Source organism: Uranotaenia lowii, chromosome 1 (genome assembly GCF_029784155.1).
Source record: "Uranotaenia lowii strain MFRU-FL chromosome 1, ASM2978415v1, whole genome shotgun sequence".
Classification (NCBI taxonomy): Eukaryota; Metazoa; Arthropoda; class Insecta; order Diptera; family Culicidae; genus Uranotaenia; species Uranotaenia lowii.
Window position 1 is genome coordinate 148,065,622 of NC_073691.1, and position 20,356 is coordinate 148,085,977.

Below are 20,356 nucleotides of genomic sequence, written 5' to 3' on the forward strand. Positions count from 1 at the left end.
CCCGGTAACTGCTGGAGTGAGACAAGGATGTATTTTATCAACGCTGCTTTTTCTCATCGTTATGGATGACATCTTGACTGGATCGATTCCCAGACAATCAGAAGTCGTATTTTATTTTACAGATTATATCGTATAGAATGTCATTTAAACACATTTTCGTATATCTGCATCTACAATGTGCGGCCCATGCATATTCTTTATCGTATTTAAATACATTGCATGGTTTTATTACGACAATACAATCCAAATCAAGAATATGTGTGCTAATGTACCTATATGGCCTCTAAAATAATACGTATATACTGGTTTTGCTGCATTATATACGATATGTTTACACGTAGGTATATTTGTGCTGCGAATTCGAAATACCCACCAGATGGTTGTATGGGTTGGCTGTAGACCAAACCGAGGATTGCTGTGGAATCGTTCGACAATAGATCAGCTAAACGACCTTCACCTGGCTGATAATATTGTTTTTGCTCGCCCAAAGACAACAAGACGTGCAGAGCAAACTCGACGACCTCTCCGTAAGCTCCAAGGCATCAGGTCTCAAAATCAATGTCGGAAAGACCAAGTCGATGGAAATCAACACAGAAAATCGTTCCAATTTCGTGGTAGCTGGGCAACAAGTTGAGAAAGTGGAGTGCTTCCAGTATCTTGGTAGCCAGATCACGCATTATGGTGGTACCAGGAAAGCCATCGAAACCCAGATCAGAAAGGCCCAATTTGCGTTTGCGAGTTTCCGGAACATCTGGCGGTCACGTCAGATCTCTATACGAACGAAAATCCGAATCTTCTACTCAAACATCCAATCCGTATTGTTGTATGGGTGTGAAACTTGATGCACATATGCGGTGACGACGCAAAAACTGCAAGTTTTTGTGAATCGCTGCCTGCGGAGTATCAACTCGGTGGTAACTGGATCTCAAATGAGGAACTACATCGCCGGTGTCATCAAAGGGCGCTAAAAATCGAGATTCGGGAACGCAAGTGGAGATGGATTGGGCACACGCTGCGAAGAGATGAGAACGAGATTTGCAGGGAGGTGCTTGAATGGAATCCAGAGGGACATCGAAGTAGAGGCAGGCTCAGAAACTCGTGGCGGCGAAGCCTAGCCGCCGAAATCCGAACTGTCGACGAGAATCTTAACTGGGACCAAGTGAAGACGCTGGCTCCGGATCGTCAACAGTGGAGGTCTTTCGCGGGAACATTAAGTAAGTAAGTAAGTGTTATAAACACAAGAACGGCTAATAAGAGTGAAGGCCCAGCAGAACGATAGATTTTGGTTGCCAGAAAGATCACGATCTTAGTCCAGCCACCAGGCGACAGAAACCTGCATCGTTGAAGGTCTTGGCCGGAATCACCCGTGATAGCCTCACCTCCCTAGTGAAGATCAACCGAACACATTGAAGAGGTGGAGATTAACCAATGTACGTATCGGGACTAGTTCTGCGGCATGCTGTCGAGTCGTTGACATTCTCCCAATTCGATTTTACTAGGTTGTTTTTCAGCAGGACTACGCCATTAGCTCACGAAGAAGAAGAACACACAACCGATCAATTGGGCGAAACTTACAGGCGTAAATGGAATCTAAAACACAAAAAGGCAAAACTCTAAAATTTAGTGAAAAAAGTTAAAGTTCTTGATAATCAACGAACAATAAGTTAATACAATGCACATTTCTTGATTTTTTTTAACAAAAAGTGGTCGATTTTTCAAATACGATTTGATTAGATGTTCCGAAATTTCAAACGCGTTTTTCTCGTTTCGAGCTAACTGCTAGTTTCGCCCTTATGAATGTTACGCTAGATTTGTCATCTACGAACGAAGGAAACCGAGGTGAATGCGAACTGAATCAAGCCTTTGCCGAATTGCTGCTTTTGCTTTAACTCAGACAGGAAACGCTTTGAGCGCTCAAGTCGCAGTGCTACAATTTGTTCTGTGATCAAATGGTGCTTTGCGCTTGCCTATAAATAATAGAATAATAGAAAAAAATCCAAATAATAGATAAATGGATATAGATAAATAGAATAGATAAATAATAGAAAAGATCCAAATATCATTTCTATACTAAACATGTTTAACGTAACTTTCATCATCATTGAACTTACTAAAAATTCACGTAAGTTGCACGTGATTTTCACCAAGCAAAAATTCTTATTAGCGGAGCGTTTTTACTTATTTTATTCGTATAAATTATGTGAAAATCAATTGGATAAAATTCATGTAGTTTTTCACGGAGCAGCTACGTGTAGATTATTTTGGGTGTATCTCTTTCGTATCAATAAACATTTCCAATCTTATTATGTTTTTTTTTTTCCAAAAACAAAGTTAAAAATCCAAAATTTATTTTGTCACAAAAAAATGTAATTTTCGAAATACGTACAAATTTTTAAAAAATCTTTGAAATCTTTGAATTTTTCCAAATTTCTGTGTTCTGTGACACAGAATCTGTGATGAAAATTTGCCTCAAATTCTGTGAAATTATAGATTTTTTCTGTGATTTCGGCAATCTTGCTGGAGAGAGCAGTTGAAACTAGGCACATCGAGTGATTATTTCTGAATATTTTTATCTATATGCCTGTAAAAATGAAACATTTTTAAATCATGTTATCATCAAGCAAAGTGTTTTTGAACCTTGAGGGCAGATTTTCTCATTTTTTGATTGATCATACTGTATGTGCCTCAAACTTCTTCGGCGTTTGTTTTGATCAAATTATCATTTAGTTCCAATATAACACTTCAATTGCCGGACCCCTGTTCATAGTATTGGGACATTTTAAACAGAGAATCAAATTGAGTACTACTGATTATGATAACTGATTAATCACTTGTTTAACGTTCTAGTTCTGAGTGAAGGGTGATACGGTCAAAATTTGGTCAAAAACGCGTGTAAATCGGTGAAATCGTTTATTTATAAAATCAAATTAAATTTCTTTTCAAGTTTAATTAGTATAAAATTCAGGAAAAATATTCAGTTAGGCTTCCGCTTTTCCAAATCCGAATTGCCGGGCCTTACGCTTAACCCCTGCCATCAGATTTTGTACAGCCACCTTGTCCACCCTCTTCGTCGCAAAAAGCCAGTTTGCCTTGAACTGCTGCTCGTCCTTAGCAGTTTTTTTGGTCTTCTTTAGGTTCCGCTTGACAATAGCCCAGTATTTCTCAATTGGGCGGAGCTCTGGCGTGTTGGGAGGGTTCTTGTCTTTGGGAACCACCTGCACGTTGTTGGCGGCGTACCATTCCATGGCCTTTTTACCGTAATGGCAAGATGCCAAATCCGGCCAAAACAGTACGGAACAATCGTGTTTCTTCAGGAAAGGCAGCAGACGTTTATTCAAACACTCTTTAACCTAAATTTCTTGGTTGACAGTCCGGAAGCTATGAAAATGCTGCTTTTCAAGCCACAGGTGGCTTGCCAAACCAGATATTTCTTCGCGAACTTTGACAGTTTCATGTGCTTGAAAATATCTGCTACCTTTCCCCTTCCTTTTGCCGTATAAAACTCCTGTCCCGGAAGCTCCTTGTAGTCGGCTTTGACGTAGGTTTCGTCGTCCATTACCACGCAGTCAAACTTCGTCAGCATCGTCGTGTACAGCCTCCGGGATTGCGCTTTGGCCGTCGTATTTTGTTTATCATCTCGATTTGGAGTCACTACCTTCTTGTAAGTCGATAGTCCGGCTCGTTTTTTGGCTCGATGCACGGTTGTAGACGATACACCCAGCTTAGTTGCGGCATCTCGGAGAGAGAGGTTAGGGTTTGGCTTGAAACTACCGGCAACTCTCTTTGTCGTCTCAGCGGCTTCCGGTTTTCGATTTCCCCCCGATCCAGACTTCCTGGCTGTCGGCAAAAGTTCCCCAAACACTTTAATTACATTTGTAACGGTTGATTTGGCAACTTTTAGTGATTTTCCCAGCTTTGCGTGCGAGTAGCTCGGATTTTCGCGATGCGCGAGCAAAATTTGGATACGCTGCTCTTCTTCCTTGGACGGCATTTTGACAACTGAAGAGTGAATTCCAAAATCAAAATAGGAGCACCATTCAAATACACACACCTTCAAAATGAGGGGTGTTCAGGTTTTTTAAATGCAAAATTGAAAGAAATACGTCAAGTTGATATTGACCAAATTTTGACCGTATCACCCTTCTCGGTAAAAACTGAAAATTGCAAAAAACTGACAAAATTTTTTGTTTTCCTGGATTTATTTGTATCAAATTTTGAGTGATTATGCATCAGAATGAAATGCAGTTTAGCACATGATGTTAGATTTATTTTTTGCGATGTTTTTACGAAAAAATTCGGACAAAGAAAATCACACGGGTATGAGTATGATTATTTAATCCTAGACATTGAAATTTGAGTCAATTGAAAGAGAAATTGTATCGATAGAAAATTCGTATTTATGGGACGCCCAATTGATGTTTTACACTTCTTTTCGGGATTATACGAATTATCTTGCTAAACACTTTTGGTTTTGAGTCAGGGACGGGGTTCTTCCATATCAACTGATTTAAGTTTTCCAAAATATTTGCCCTTGAATTCAATAAAAACACATCATGAACACTGTTTATATATTTTACAGATTTTTTAAGGTTTGTGGGAATGTATTGTTTATTATTTTCAAATGGAATGTGTTTTTAAATTCAACACTCTCGCAATGGGCCAGAGTGATTGGTCTTTTGGACCCAAGAGTAAACAAAAAGACACGAACTGATTCCCTTTTGAATAATATTTAATGCTTAAAAACTGCTTTAGCCAAAACTACCGTCGTTCAAACTTCGTGTTGATTTTATTTTGGCTAAAGGGACAAAAGTTATGCATATTTTATTCTCATATCTTCCTACTTACTCGCTTATTATGTAATTGATGACAAAAGCCGAGCAGTCATTTGCTCGTCTAAATTGTCGCTAAATCCAAATAAAAATTGAAGCATAGTTTCGAATGAAAATGACAACAATACATTTGCTTGCAGGTATCGAAATTCCAATCGGGATATGGCACATCTTTGTCTATTTTAGTCTTTTAGTTTTTCGCAACAATATTTGGAAAATTGTTCAACAAGGTAAAATATCAAATGCCGGAATGTTTTCCAAAATAGATAAACAGATCCATATCAGAGGAACAATGGTTTCCAATTAGTGGGTACACCAACTTCGTTTTGACAAATTTAAAAGCTTCTCAACAAAGGGTTTTGGGCTTTCGATAAATTTTCGCATTTGCAAAACGCAAATATCCTTTCGTGAACTGCCCAAAAACCCACTCGGTAGCTTTTGATAATATTTATCAACAGATTTTCGGAATTTATCCTTGCATAATTCACACTGAAACAAAGCTGCATTCGAAAATAATGTTTTGAAATTTGAACTTTTGAGAACCCAAAAATTGAAAAAACCCTTAGGATCTGTCAAAAGTTGGGTGAAATTTTAGCTGCATCCCACTTGCACTGATGCAAAACCATCACCCAAATTCGGCAGCGCTTCTATCGCCTACTGCAATGATAAATTCGCAGCAAGCCTTGCTCGGAAACCGGACGAGTTTTATTTTCCACTGTCATCGTCGCATATCCTCGGGAAAACGATGGCGCTAATTCGGTTTGTTGCTATAAATACTAGTACATATATTGAAATGAGGTGGAATAATCTGCCGCTGATGGCAATTAACCAGTGATCGTTGGAGGGCAGTTGGAAATATTTTATTGAATTTGATTAAAAATCATGGGTACAACGTGGGAGCTTCCAATTGAGTCTTGAGACTTTAGGTAAATACCTATATGAATCCCAAAATTTCTGTACAGTATTAAGCTTAGTTCATTTAGAAATGGGACAGTTAAGAATATCTCAAATACTATTCGTTTTTTCGAAATACTTTCTGTGATAGAAATGAAGGTAATCTTATGATCATTCATGAAAAAAAATTAAAAGAAATATTTATCGTTTTTTGTAAGAAAAAATTCTATTTTTTCTTGGTATCTCCCATCGACCGGCGAATACTTGTTTCAGTCATGAAATTGATCAGTTTTTTTTACTTCGTCAAATCTGTATTTTAGGTGGCTACATCCTCCTCCTTAAATTTATGTTACTTTTTGGTCCAACACTTCTGTTTTAAAAGAAACTGAGGGCAATTTAGTAGATACAGCTGTTTCAAAATCTACAAAACTTGATTATTTTTAAGCCACTTAAAAGCGGTTTTAATGGAATGTCTGCTAGCAAAATCTGACAATAACAAAGTAAAAACATAATGAGATTGAATTTAAAGTATAATCTGTTAGTATAGATCGTAGGTTGCGATGGGTACATACAAGAATACTCTTTTTAGGCTTTTAAAAACAGCAAAAAACCAAAGTTTTTGTTTTGAAAATTGTTGCTTTTTTCACAAGAACAAAAGCTTGCTAAATCATTATATTAAAAAAACAACCAGCAAACACATACTTTAATATGCTAGGGACCTTGCCACGATTCAAAGGCGGGAATTTGTTTGAAATTCTGGAATCAGGAAAAAATTGTTGTTTGAGGTTAAGTTTGAATAACTCATAACTAGGTAACACTTTCAGCTTATCGGAGAAAAAATTGTTGGACATTTCAGTGATCTACACTTAGTATTTCGCTTATTTAAAAATTAAAATTCTGTTATGAGACTTGACTTCCCTGATGACCCTTAACCGTAGTTGCCGATCTTGTGTTTCACTCCAAATGCTTGATTTTAACTTTGTGGACATTTTTAACAGTGTTTGCATACTTTTCCACCACTCACACACAGTAATTCTTCAAATAATCAACGGTTTTGTCAGCTATCAATTTAATAATGATGGATTTTGAAGGAAACTGTCACAATTATTATTATCTTGCATCGTTAATATCCTAGGACAGATGAGCGAAAACGGAGAGCTGTTTGTAGAATTTTGTGGCAACAACAACATGGTGATCGGTGGATCGCTCTTCCCCCATCGACCAGCACATAAGGTCACTTGGGTATCCCGAGATGGCCGAACAGAAAATCAAATTGACCACATCTGCATCAGCCGAAAATGGAGAAGGAGCCTTCTTGATGTCCGCAACAAACGTAGCGCAGACATTGCATCTGACCATCACCTCGTCCTTGGCGAGATACGACTGAGAGTTGCGCGTGTCCAACGGCGCGAGGAGAAAGTCGGGTGTCGATACGACGTCCGCCGGTTGGAGAATCCAGAGGTGAAAAGGGCATACGTTGAACAGCTAGAATCCCGAGCCTCGGAGCTGCCGACAGACGGAACAGTCAAAGAACAGTGGTGTGGAATCAAGAATGCCTTTATCACGACGAGCCATGGTACTCTCGGTAAAGTTTGTGGAAGACGAAGTGAATGGATGTCGGATGAAACCTGGAGGATGATCGATGATCGGAGAAAGGCAAAAGTCGGAATTGAGCAGGCATGTACCGGGTCAGCCAAAGCAGCCGCCCGCTTACGATATGCGGAGCTGGAAAAGGCAGTTAAACGAGCTTGTAGACGAGACAAGAGAGCCTGGACAAACTCCCTAGCCGAAGAGGGAGAAAGAGCCGCCGCCATTGGAGATATCCGATTATTATATGATACTAGCTGATCCCATACGAACTCTGTTTCGCTTTCAACTTGGAATATGTCATGAACAGTTTGTATGAAAGTCAATTGCCAAGCATTTTCCAGATTCATTGTTAAGTAATAATTGCAAAAATATTGGACGATCACTTCGTCTGTCGTCTGCTACTAAATATGAAATCAGGAATCAAAAACCACGTGTAGAAATTTCGACTAAATCATTGCATAACAACGCAATTATTGCCAAAAAGCTAAACACCTTTCAGGGGCTCTTATATAAACTTTGATATCTGAAATCGATCGCCCTCTCTCAAAACTCCCGTGTCCAAATTTTCAAAACAATCCATTGTATAATAACGTCAATATTGCTAAAAATAGTGAAAAATTAATTTATATGGACGACCCCTTTCGTCGACCCCTGGCAAAATATTTGACATCTGAGATCGATTGTCCGTCCCTTGCTCATCTCTCAAAAACCTCGTGTACCAATTTTCGTCTGAATCCGATGTATAATAACGACAATATCCCATTAACAGTGAAGAGTTAACATGGACGACCCCTTTGGCCGACCCCTTACTTTAATTTGGATAAGTGAAATCTATTGTTTGTCCCTAATAACTCCTAATAGCAAAGTTTCATCCCAATCCAATGTATAAAAACGTCATTATCACTAATATATTGAAAAGCTAATATGGACGACCCCTTTTGCCGGCCCCTTACACTAAATTTGATACCTCAAATCGATTGCACGTCTCTTAAGACTATCGTGTTCCAATTTTCATCTGAATACGATGTATAATAACGTCCATATCGCAAAAATAGCGAACAGTTAATATGGACGACCCCTTTACACAAAATTAAACACCCTAAATCGATTGCTCGTCTTTAAAAACTCTCATGTGCAAATTTTCAACATAATCCGACGAAAAATAACGTCAATATCGCGAAAACATTATTTTTCTTGTATGGACGACCCTCTTCAGAAGGGGTTATCCGAAAATCTGAAAACATTTTTCATCCTTCCTGGTCCTAATGAGCATCCATGGCAAATTTCAGCTCTCTAGCTCTTGAGACGGCTGAGTCTATAGAGGACAAACAAACAAACAAACAAACAAACAAACATACAGAAATTGCTTTTTATATATATAGATTTCTCGCCGCCTTAGTGGTGCAAGGACTAATGCAAGAATGCCGCTGAAAAACCGAGCAGGTCAGCTGCTGACAGATCGAACAGATCAGCTCAAGCGTTGGACTGAGCATTTTGATCAACTTTTTCGAGTTACAAATAGCAATGGCCAACAGAACCCGCAGCTCGAGGCGCCCACAGTAAGTCGCATTAATGGCGTCAACTCGGAAGCGCCCTCGCTGGCTGAAATAGAAGCGGCAATCAAGGACATGAAATCCAACAAAGCGCCTGGAATCGATTGCATTCCTGCTGAAATGCTCTAAGCCGACCCTGCCTTGTCAGCACAAATGTTGCGCCGTCTATTCGCTGACATTTGGGATACTGCAACATTCCCGGCCGACTGGATGCAGGGTATCCTCGTAAAGGTCCCAAAGAAAGGAGACCTTACAGAGTGCGGTAACTGGCGTGGCATAACTTTGATCTGTACAACCCTCAAAGTACTCTGCAAAGTGATCCTGAACAGGATCCAGGAGAAAATCGACGCTACACTCCGACGGCAACAAGCTGGATTCCGATCCGGACGATCATGTGTGGACCACATCACAACGCTACGAATAATACTGGAACAAATCAACGAATTCCAGGACTCTCTTCTGCTGGTGTTCGTTGATTTCGAAAAAGCATTTGACCGACTGAACCAGGAAACATCTGGGCTGCTCTTAGACGACGAGGGGTCCCAGAGAAACTAGTCCATCTCATCGAAGCACAGTACGAGGCATTTTCGTGCAAGGTCTTGCACGACGGTGTCTTGTCCGAACCAATCCCGGTAACTGCTGGAGTGAGACAAGGATGTATTTTGTCACCGCTGCTTTTTCTCATCGTAATGGATGAGATCTTGACTGGATCGATTGACTGTAGACCAAACCGAGGATTGCCGTGGAATCCTTCAACCATGGAGCAACTGAACGACCTTGACCTGGCAGACGATATTGTTTTGCTCGCCCAAACACAACAAGACATGCAGAGCAAACTCGACGACCTCACCGAAAGCTCCAAGGCAGCAGGTCTCAAAATCAATGTCGGAAAGACCAAGTCGATGGAAATCAATACAGAAAATCGTTCCAATTTCGTGGTAGCTGGACAACAGGTTGAGACAGTGGAGTGCTTCCAGTATCTTGGTAGCCAGATTACGCCTGATGGTGGGACCAAGAAGGACATCGAGACCCGGATCAGAAAAGCCCGATTTGCGTTTGCGAGTCTCCGAAACATCTGGCGGTCACGCCAGATCTCTCTACGAACTAAGATCCGAATCTTCAACTCAAACGTCAAATCCGTATTGCTGTACGGGTGTGAAACTTGGTGCACATATGCGGTGACGACGCGAAAACTGCAAGTTTTTGTGAATCGCTGCCTGCGGAACATCATCCGCGCTTGGTGGCCTGGCAACTGGACCTCAAACGTTGAACTTCATCGCCGGTGTCATCAAAAGGCGCTAGAAATCGAGATTCGGGAACGTAAGTGGAGATGGATTGGGCACACGCTGCGAAGAGATGAAAACGAGATTTGCAGAGAGGCGCTTGACTGGAATCCAGATGGGCATCGAAGAAGAGGCAGGCCCAAAAGCTCGTGGCGGCGAAGTCTAGCCGCTGAAATCCGCACAGTTGACGAGAACCTCGGCTGGCAGCAAGTGAAGACGCTGGCTTCGGATCGCCAGCAGTGGAGATCTTTTATCTCAGCCCTATGCGCCGGTCAATCGGCGCTGGACCCTTAGGTAGGTAGGTATCGTTAATATCTGAAAAATGCGTGGATTTTGAATTTAAACTGTCCCATTTCTAAAAGAGCTAAACTTTGCGAAGAGGGAGCTTCCAATTGAGTCCACCGGCATTAAAATTTGGACTATAACATTCAAACATCTACTGAACTGATTTGCATACATAATAGCTATTAATAGGTGACGGATTTCGCGCCAACTCGACACAGTATCTGGCATGACCCTCTCAGCACTGAATGAAACTTTGTGTGTGTATAGTCCTCGCTTAGTTAAGGTACTTGGCATACTTAGTTTTCCCAAAAATTATCTAGACTAACCTATGAAAAGGGCCAAACTTTTTAGGCCAATTTTTTATGAAAGTTTTTAGCGCTAAAATTACAAATCCTACACGAATGTAGTCTAGGGTAGAGTTTTAGAAAAATGATTGAATTTTTAAAAAAATATTTCACAATCATACACTGAGAAAAATGCATTTTATAAACCACTAGCTGACCCGGTGTGCTTTGCTGCACCTTTTAAAAATCAATAAATTGTGTGAACATAGTTTCATTATAAATAAATTTTCGATATCTTTACAATGAGAGCTTTCACATCACATGTATTTCAATGATTGTTTTGAAATCTGATATTAAGTACTCGATTTTATTTGCTTTTCTCCCCAGCAATGTGAGGAGGGTCCACGAACTGCCATAACAACATTTTTCGTAATTAAATAACATCACATTTCACATTTGGCTCTATTTTCTTGATAAGTTTTCAAGCTTTACATACTTTCCTTTTTCCCGTTTCTCCTCTGAAAAAAGGATGGGTCGTGAATCTTAAAAAAAACTTCTCATGTAAAATATGGTTTTTATTGCTTGAAAAGTTTTTAAAACTATGCGATAAAAGCTTCCCCATTCCTGGCTCTGTACTGTATGGATTTTTTCTTTGAAAAAAAATAGAAACATTTTTTGTACTCGAATACTTTTTCTTTCAAATATTTTTCCATTTGTTGGATAAGCTCTCAAGTAATACAAAAAATTGTGCGGAACTATTTTCCCATCTCTTAACCCCACTGGAAGATGAAAAGGGTTCTTAATAACCATAGAATCATTTCTCGTATTCTTATACTTTCCCCTGCAAAATTTGGTTAAATTTATTTGATGAGCTCTGGAATTTGTCAAAACAGACGTACGGCACCTCTCTTCTCTTTCCATCCCGTGAGGGGAACCAAATAATCAAAAATTCATCATCTAGAATTTAAATACTCTTCTCAATTTGTTACCATTTGCAAGATAAGCAATCGAGTTATTAAAAAAATTGTATGAGAGCTCTCCTTCCCCCTCCCTATCGAATCAGTGAAAGGAGGTAGAAGCTTTGAACAATCGTAGAAAATAGATCTAGTCAAATACACTTTGCTATTAAATTTGGATTATAAGTTCTCGAGAGATCCAAAAATATTGTCCCAAATTCTAATTTCAGTTTTATTTTGATAACATGATCATCATTTTCACTGAATGAATATACATAGTATCTCAAATATTACTGTTATTCGTCATATGTGAATTAAAACAAAAAAAATCGTATTTTTCGTACCCGGTTGTTATGATGCGCGCGTTTCTCATTTCCTTATCGTGATTTCTCAAAACTTTTGATCAAACCTGCCCACTTTTTATATACCCAATGATAGATTATAATCTCTACAATCGATTGATATGCTTTTGAAGCGGTTTTTCAAAAATTCGCAGCAACGTTTTCCGAATTTACTAAAACATGTCGGAATTCGACAAAATTTTTCATCTATTTGTAGCAAGCGAATTGGCAGCTTCACAGCCCCCCGGTAGAACTTAAATCGAACAAAATCCATCGCTGATAATATTTTTACGTAATTCATAGTTAAGTCATTGACTATATAATACTAAAAATATCGAGTATTAATTTACATCTGAAATATAAGACGAAATATGCAGAAAAGTAGCTTAAATCAAAATTTGAACTCTTGATGGTGTTATTGGAATAAAAAGATTCTTTTACTGAATCAGTAATTGCCCTATCAATTTGAAAAAAAAAAACATTGTGTTCAAGAAAATTTTCATATTTCATAACATTTTGAGCAGCATCTTTTGTTTCGGTGATATTATTTGAAATAGACATTTTTCTTTTACATAAGGTTGATTTTAATTATTTTACTCATATTTTCTTCGAAATTATTTATAATTTTTAACTTAATATCAGGATTCAGTACACAAATTTAAAAAAAGCTTCAAATAAATTACTCTTCCTACGGCCCTGTTATAGAAAGTCCGTTGTTACTTTATTTACCTTATAAGTTCCAGTCTGCATATTGGAAAGTGATTCGCAATAGGTTTGATTTTAAAAGCTATCGAAAAGTTCATAGAATATTAGCTCCCGGATTAAAATTTTTGGGCGAATGAATAAAAATGACATCAACGGATAAACGCATAGTCGATGAATCTTTTAAGCCTAGAAGGTTCGGAAGAAACTATTGGCTGCAAAGTGGTCAGCCTCACAACGAAAAAGAGTTTATGCTACTAGGCTATTGTTGAAGGATATCCATTTTTCAAAGCTGGAAGTCACTATCAGTAATTAACTTTTCGGACGAAAATTTTTCGAAAGCACTCACGAGACTGAACTGGTTAGCTAGGGAAAATGACTTTGGTAAAAGCCATCATGCGTTTGATGAAATAGCTCTAGCCGAATTTGCCCGGCCTTCATTCCGGTTGATACTTTTTCGAGAATGTTTAAAATTTATTTTGTTCGTAGGAAAACGTAATATTGGAGTTGTTTTTCGTTAAGATTAAATTTTTTCCTAATTAATTATTTAACTATTACTAAGAAATTCAAAGCTGCGAACACGGATCGGAAGAGCATTCAAAATTTCGGAAGACAACAGGCACACCCAGGATCACAGGCAGTTCTAAGTCCGTTAATGATCGAATTTATTCGTTTCAAGCAAAGATAAAGTTGTATAATTAATAAATAAAATCGTTCACCCAGTCCTAAACTTTCATTTCCGTCAATATTGAGGAACATAAAGATTTCGCCTATTAAAAATCAGATTTATTTTTTCACCTTATTTCAGAGCTAGCCTTTTTCCGAATTGGTTGAAATAATGAAAGGTTAAGAAAAATTACTGAGCATATTAATAATACAACTTTATCTTTGCTTGAAACGAATAAATTCGATCATTAACGGACTTAGAAGTGCCTGTGATCATGTGTGTGCCTGTTGTCTTCCAATTTTTTGAATGCTCTTCCGTTCCGGTTTCATAGCTTTGAATTTCAAAGCAATATTCCTTATTTATTGCCATTGTGCATCTACGCGTTTTAACTAACAAAAAAGATTTAAATCATTCTCGAAAAAGTTATCCACCTAAATGAAGGCCAGGCAAATTCGGCGAGAGCTATTTCATCAAACGCATGATGGCTTTTACCAAAGTCATTCTTTCCCTAGCTAACCAGTTCAGTCTCGTGAGTGCTTTCGAAAAATTTTCGTCCGAAAAGTAGATTACTTATAGTGACTTCCAGCTTCGAAAAATTGATATCCTTCAGCAATAGCCTAGTAGCATAAACTCTTTTTCGTTGTGAGGCTGACCACTTTACAGCCAATAGTTTCTTCCGAACCTTCTAGGCTTAAAAGATTCATCGACTATGCGTTTATCCGTTGATTGCATTTTTCTGCATTCACCCAAAAATTTCAATCCGGGAGCTGAGATTCCATGAACTTTTCGATAGCTTTTAAAATCAAATCATTTGCGAATGACTTCCCAATATGCAGACTGGAACTTATAAGGTTTATAAAGTAACAACGGACTTTCTATACTAATGGTAATTGGAGAATTCATGAAAATTTTATTACTATTTTATAATAAAATAGTAATAAGATTTTTTCAAATTTTAACTGATCGATTTTCATACAGAGCAAAAAAGTGATTGCTAGTGTTTGAAATAAAAAAAATATGAGAGTTACGTTGTTTGACAAAGAAGCAGAGGCTATCTAAGAACTTATTTTTTGTATTTTGAAAAACTTTGTTTCCTTTAAATTTATGTTTTCGACCGTGATTGATGTTCTATAGTAATTTTGGCTATCTTTCGCTCTAGGGATTCAATCCAACAACTTAGCTTTTGAAATGCCCGACGTCTTTCTCAAAGACCACCAAAAAATGGTCGAAAGGTTGGGCATTTCCAAATCAAAGTTGTTCGATTGAATCCCTAGACTGAAAGATAGCCAAAATTTGATTTTCCTGTTAGCTACAGCTCCACTTTTGTGTTCGATTGACTCAAAAATATACACACGCTCCTAGGGGGGGGAAGGAGTAAACTCGAGCGTTACGAATTGTGACATGGGGGAGGGGGGGAGGTAGGCTCATCGTTACGTAACGATTTTTTCCTAGAAAATTTTAGTCTTATCGCTGCTGTTTTGATATCATGCCATTTTTGCAAAATGATAAGCAAACCAAAATAAGCTTAAAATTTGTAGGCTTCAACATGATTGAAACTATAGTTTGTAACTTTTCCTCTTTAAAGATTTTGAGAGAGACTCCTTAAAATGTGTATTGAATATCCGTGAAATAACCATTAGAAAACCGAATGCTAGCAACATTTACCCCCAAGAACTTAATTCAACCTTAAGACGGAAATTTTACTATTTTTTCTCAATTGATTTAAAAAAATCAATTTTGATTATTCCGACGAATATTACTAAATGGGAGTATATTCGGCATAACAAGCTATGCTCCTTTAACAAAATAAAGTTAACAAGTTAGGCCATTAGTTAACAAGCACAGAGCAACTCGCATATAGACTATCATTTTATTTTATCAGAAAGTTACCATCAATCTATATATATAAAAATGAATTTCTGTCTGTCTGTCTGTCTGTCTGTCTGTCTGTCTGTTCCCTATAGACTCGGAAACTACTGAACCGATTTGCGTGAAACTTGGCAGGTGGGGGTATTGGAGGTAGGGGAAGGTTCCTATTATGGTTTGAGACCCCTCCCTCTCTCATGAAGGGGGGGAGGGGCCTCCCAAACAAAAGACAATTTTTTGCATAACTCGAGAACCCATCAAGCAAATGGTATCAAATTTGGCATGGGGTGGTATTTGGGAACGAGGAATATTTCTATGAATATCAGGTATCCCTCCCTCCTCTCAGTGGGGTGATAGGAAGGGGGGAGGGGGGCTATCTTACAATTTTTCATATAACTCGAAAACTAATCAAGATATTGGAACCAAATTTGGCACGGGAAGGTATTTTGATACGAAAAATACTTCAATGATTATTTGAGACCCCTCCCTCTTTCCAGTATAAAGGGGGAGGGTCCTCTTTCATATTTTTTTTACATAACTCAAAACCTATTAAAGCAAATGGAACCAAATTTGGCATGGGATGGTATTTGGATACGAAAAATATTTCTATGATTATTTGAGACTCCTCCCTCTTTCCAGTAGGTAGATATAAAGGGGGGAGGGGGCCTTTTTTATAATTTTTTACATAACTCAAAAATTAATTAAGCAAATTGAACCAAATTTGGCATGGGCGGGTATTTGGGAACGTGACATGTTCTAATGATTGTTTGAGACCCCTTCCTTCTTCCAGAGGGGAGAAAGGACCCTCCTTCTTTCAGTTTTCATACAATTTCATACAATTTTTACTGCATAACTCAAGAACTACAACAGCAAATGGAACCAAATTTGGCATGGAACGATATTTGGGTACGAGAAATGCTTCTATGAATATTTGGAATCCCTCACTCCTTCAAAGATGTGGATGAAAAGGGGGAGGAGAGCTCTATTACAGTTTTCAGTATAACTGGAGAGTTGATCGAGCAAATTGAACCATATTTGACATGTGAGGGTTTTTGGATACGAGAAATATTTCTATTATAAATTTAAGCCCCAACTTTTTTCAGTGGAAAGATATATAGGGGGGCTTCCATACAATTTTTTTGCATAATTCGAGAATTAATTGAGCAAATGAAACTAAATTTGGCATCGAAAAGAATTTGAGTACGAGAAATACTTTTTCTTTGTGAAGCAATACCTTTCTTGCAGTAGGATGATAGAATTGGGAATATAGGAAGGGAAGAGAAGGCTTACATTTAACTTTTCTTTTTATTAAATCCGAGAAATGGGCAAAACATAACATGGAAAATCATTTTGCTATGATTCTATGAATATCTGACACACCATCCTCCTTTCAGTGAGTAGGTACCTAGGAGGAGGGAGTTGAGCCCAATACACTTTTGTTAGCATAAGTTCTCAATTTATGCAAACAAAACCAACAAATGGAAATAAGTATGGCATGGAAAGGTACTTGGTTACGAGATAGATTTCTACGAATGTTATAGACCCTTACGTTTTACAGTGTAAAGAGGGGAAGAAAGAAGGCTCCTTTTAAATTATGTTGTAAAGCTTAAAAACTTATTAACCAATTAAGTTATAATTTGATATATAGAGGATTGGACACGAAAAAATGGGTATGATTATTAAAGACCACGACCTCCATTCAGCAGGGGGTGAAGGGAAGGAGAGGGGAGGCTCTCTTATAAGTTTTTAGCATAAATCCAGAGAATATCAAGCAAAAACAGTCATATTTTATAAGTTAGATTGTTTGGGTACGATTAATTTGAGACCCTCCAGACAGATCAAAATTATCAGATCTTTTACACAAATTTATAGAACAAGATATAGAATATTAGTTTAAGTTATCTTTGTGTTGCAATTCGAAACTCCAGCTGCAGCTTCCATTTTATAGCGGTTGCTTATGAATTATGTTATAATGCCAATAAAACAATAAAAATTTGTATAATTTTTGAAAAAAAATCATTTGATTTTGGAAGGTGTAGCAAAGCACACCGGGTCAGCTAGTGAGTACTAAGAAGCGATTTAGATACATATCAATTCCGTTTTGAAGAACGTTAAAAATTTTATGTTAAAATCTTTTCTTACCTTCGAAAATCAGATTTTTAAAACATGAGAAGAGGGGGGGGGGGTTATTATCAGCGTTACGTAATTTTCATAGGGGGGTATGCCGAAGCGTTACGATTTGTGACATACGGGGGGGAGGGGGTTAAAAAAGGGCATTTTTTGCGTTACGTAATTTATGGATGCCGCCTAATGATAAATTAAATCAACTTTATGCTGCTGTATCAAAAACAGTGATATGCAAATATTATAAAATTACGTAAAAAAATACAATTTTGCCATTTGGTCCTTTCTCTGTTTCTTACAGTGGATGCAATTTTAAAATTTTCTTCTGGACCCAATAAAATCCGTGTGCCAGGTCACAAGATTCTACTTCGGTTTACAGGGTGGCCTGCGAGCCGGGAAAATCCTGCAATTCAGAATCAAAACCGGGAAATTTCTTTATATGTAGTTTTTTTTTTTCATACATGAACCATGTACATATGTCAAAAGGAATTAATAAACAAATTAGAAATTCTTATTTGATGTGCTGAAAAAAGTTCAAATTTTTTAGAAGGTGTTGCTAAGCACACTGGGTCAGCTAGTCTAAATATATAAAAAGCAATTTCTGTGGGTTTGTTTGTTTGTTTGTTTGTTTGTTTGTTTGTTTGTCCTCTATAGACTCAGCCATCTTAAGAGCTAGAGAGCTGAAATTCGGCATGGATGCTCATGAGGACCAGGAATGATGAAAAATGTTTTCAGATTTTCGGAAGACCCCTTCTGAAGGGGGTCGTCCATACAAGACAAAGATTGTTTTCGCGTTTTTTACGTTAATTTTCATCGGATCGTGATAAAAATTTGCACACGGGGGTTTTGAGAGACGGGAAATCGATTTCAGGTATTGAATTTTGGGTCAGGGGTCGGCAAAAGGGGTCATCCATATTAACTTTTCAATATTTTTGTGATATTGACGTTAGTGTACATCGGATTGAGATAAAAATTTGTGCTCGGATGGTTTTAGAGACGGACAATCGATTTCGTGTAAGGGGCCAGCCAAAGGGGGCGTCCATATTCACTGTTCGCTATTTTTGTTATACTGACGTTATTATACATCGGATTCAGATGAAAATTGGTACACGAGAGTTTTGAATGAATTCAGTGTAAGGGGTCGGCAAAAGGGGTCGTCCATATCAACTTTTCAATATTTTTGTGATATAGTGATATAGACGTTATTATTTATCGGATTGAAAAGAAAATTTGCGCTCGGATATTTTTAAGGGACACGCAATCAATTGCAGGTATCAAATTTTGTATAAGCGGCAAGTCAAAGGGGTCGTCCATATTAAGTGTTCGCTATTTTTGCGATATTGACGTGATTAAACATCGGATTCAGATTCAGAAAATTGGTACACGAGAATTCTGAATGATGTGCAAACGATTTCGGGTATCAAATTTTGTGTAAGGGACCGACATAAGGGGTCATCCATATTACCTTTTCAGTTTTTTTTTGTGATATTGACATTATTATACATCAGATGGAGATGAAAATTTTCACATAGAAGTTATTAAGGCCATTTATTCCAATTATTCAATTTTGGGTCAGGGGTCAGCCAAAGAGGACGTCCATATTAGCTATGTACTGTTTTTTTGTGATATTAACGTTATTGTGCAATGGATTGGTTTGAAAATTTGCCCACGGGAGTTTTGAAGGAAAGGCAATCGGTTTTAGAGATCAAAATTCGGAAAAGAGGCCACTGATCTGCAACGATTGAGTCGAAATATATACACTGTTTATTGGAGTTCGGACGGTTAATTGATTTATGATTTCAATATTTGTATCAAACGACAAAAATGGGGGTCTATTAACTGTTAAATTTGCTTTGCAATAACAGGGTGGCCAGCAACCCGGGAAAACCGGGAAAAAACCGGGAATTCAAAATAGGACCGGGAAAAAACCGGGAATTTCAAATCAAAACCGGGAAAGTAATTTATGGATTATGTTTCCCTATATAAAACATATTATTTCCTTAAATTCTAAATTCCTTAAACTTTACAATCTATAGTCATTTATTTCAGAATTGTTAGCAATTCGGGAAGAGCGGGGAAACATCGGGATCTTATATTCATGAGGGAAAGGCCGGTAATATATAAAAAAATGATTTTTGAACTCAACGCATACATTTCTCGTACAAAGAAACGTCGTAGAATCACGCATATTGTGCACTGCAGTGAATGAAAAAGTGTTTAAATTTAATAAACATTTCACAACTGTGAAGTTTGATTACGCTTAGTCTTGGTAGTTAACATTTAAAGTGTTAATTAATTAATGATTTTGTATCAGTGTGCACTTTCTTTGCGAATATCTTTAAAAACTATACCTTAAAAATCTGCATTAAAAAAAGGTTGACGGTTGAAATTTATACGTTGAAATTAGACAGTTTTCGATTGAATCCACATCTTGAAAACAAAGATTTAATCTTAACATCTATCTTATAATTGTTACATTATAACAAAGATCTGATGATCAAAGGTTGTTTTTAAATAACAATGAGATTTTTTTACGTGATTTTACTTATTTTAAATTGTTCTCAATTGATTTTACAAAACCTTTATAAAAAAAACAATATTAATCATAACCATACTTCAAATTTTCATTAAATTGATAAAATATTTAAAAAAAATCTAAAAAATACAAATTTCTTTGTTTGTGTTTTATGTACTAACACACAAATAATTGTCAAAATCATTCAAAACGTAAGTAACATCAAATTTTTGAGCAACGACATAACTTCGAAGTACTTATCTTATTTTGTTTCGAACATTTTTTTTTTTTATAATTTAGCTCAATTATAACTTTTGTAAATCGGGACTTGTCCCATGCGGGAAAACTGACAGAAGAAAAGATGCCACCGTTTCATTCGGTTAATTAAAAAACGCACATAAAGCAGAAGATGTAAAAAGAGACCAAGTTTTTGTGTGATATACTTGTTTACATTTTTCGCTTAAACT

The 20,356-nt window shown here is 37.3% G+C and overlaps 1 protein-coding gene across 3 annotated transcripts in view; it reads right to left on the reverse strand.

The window, feature by feature from the left end:
• LOC129740461 (diacylglycerol kinase theta) overlaps positions 1–20,356 on the reverse strand; it is a 102,554-nt gene that overhangs the window by 33,385 nt on the left and 48,813 nt on the right. The window lies entirely within an intron of this gene.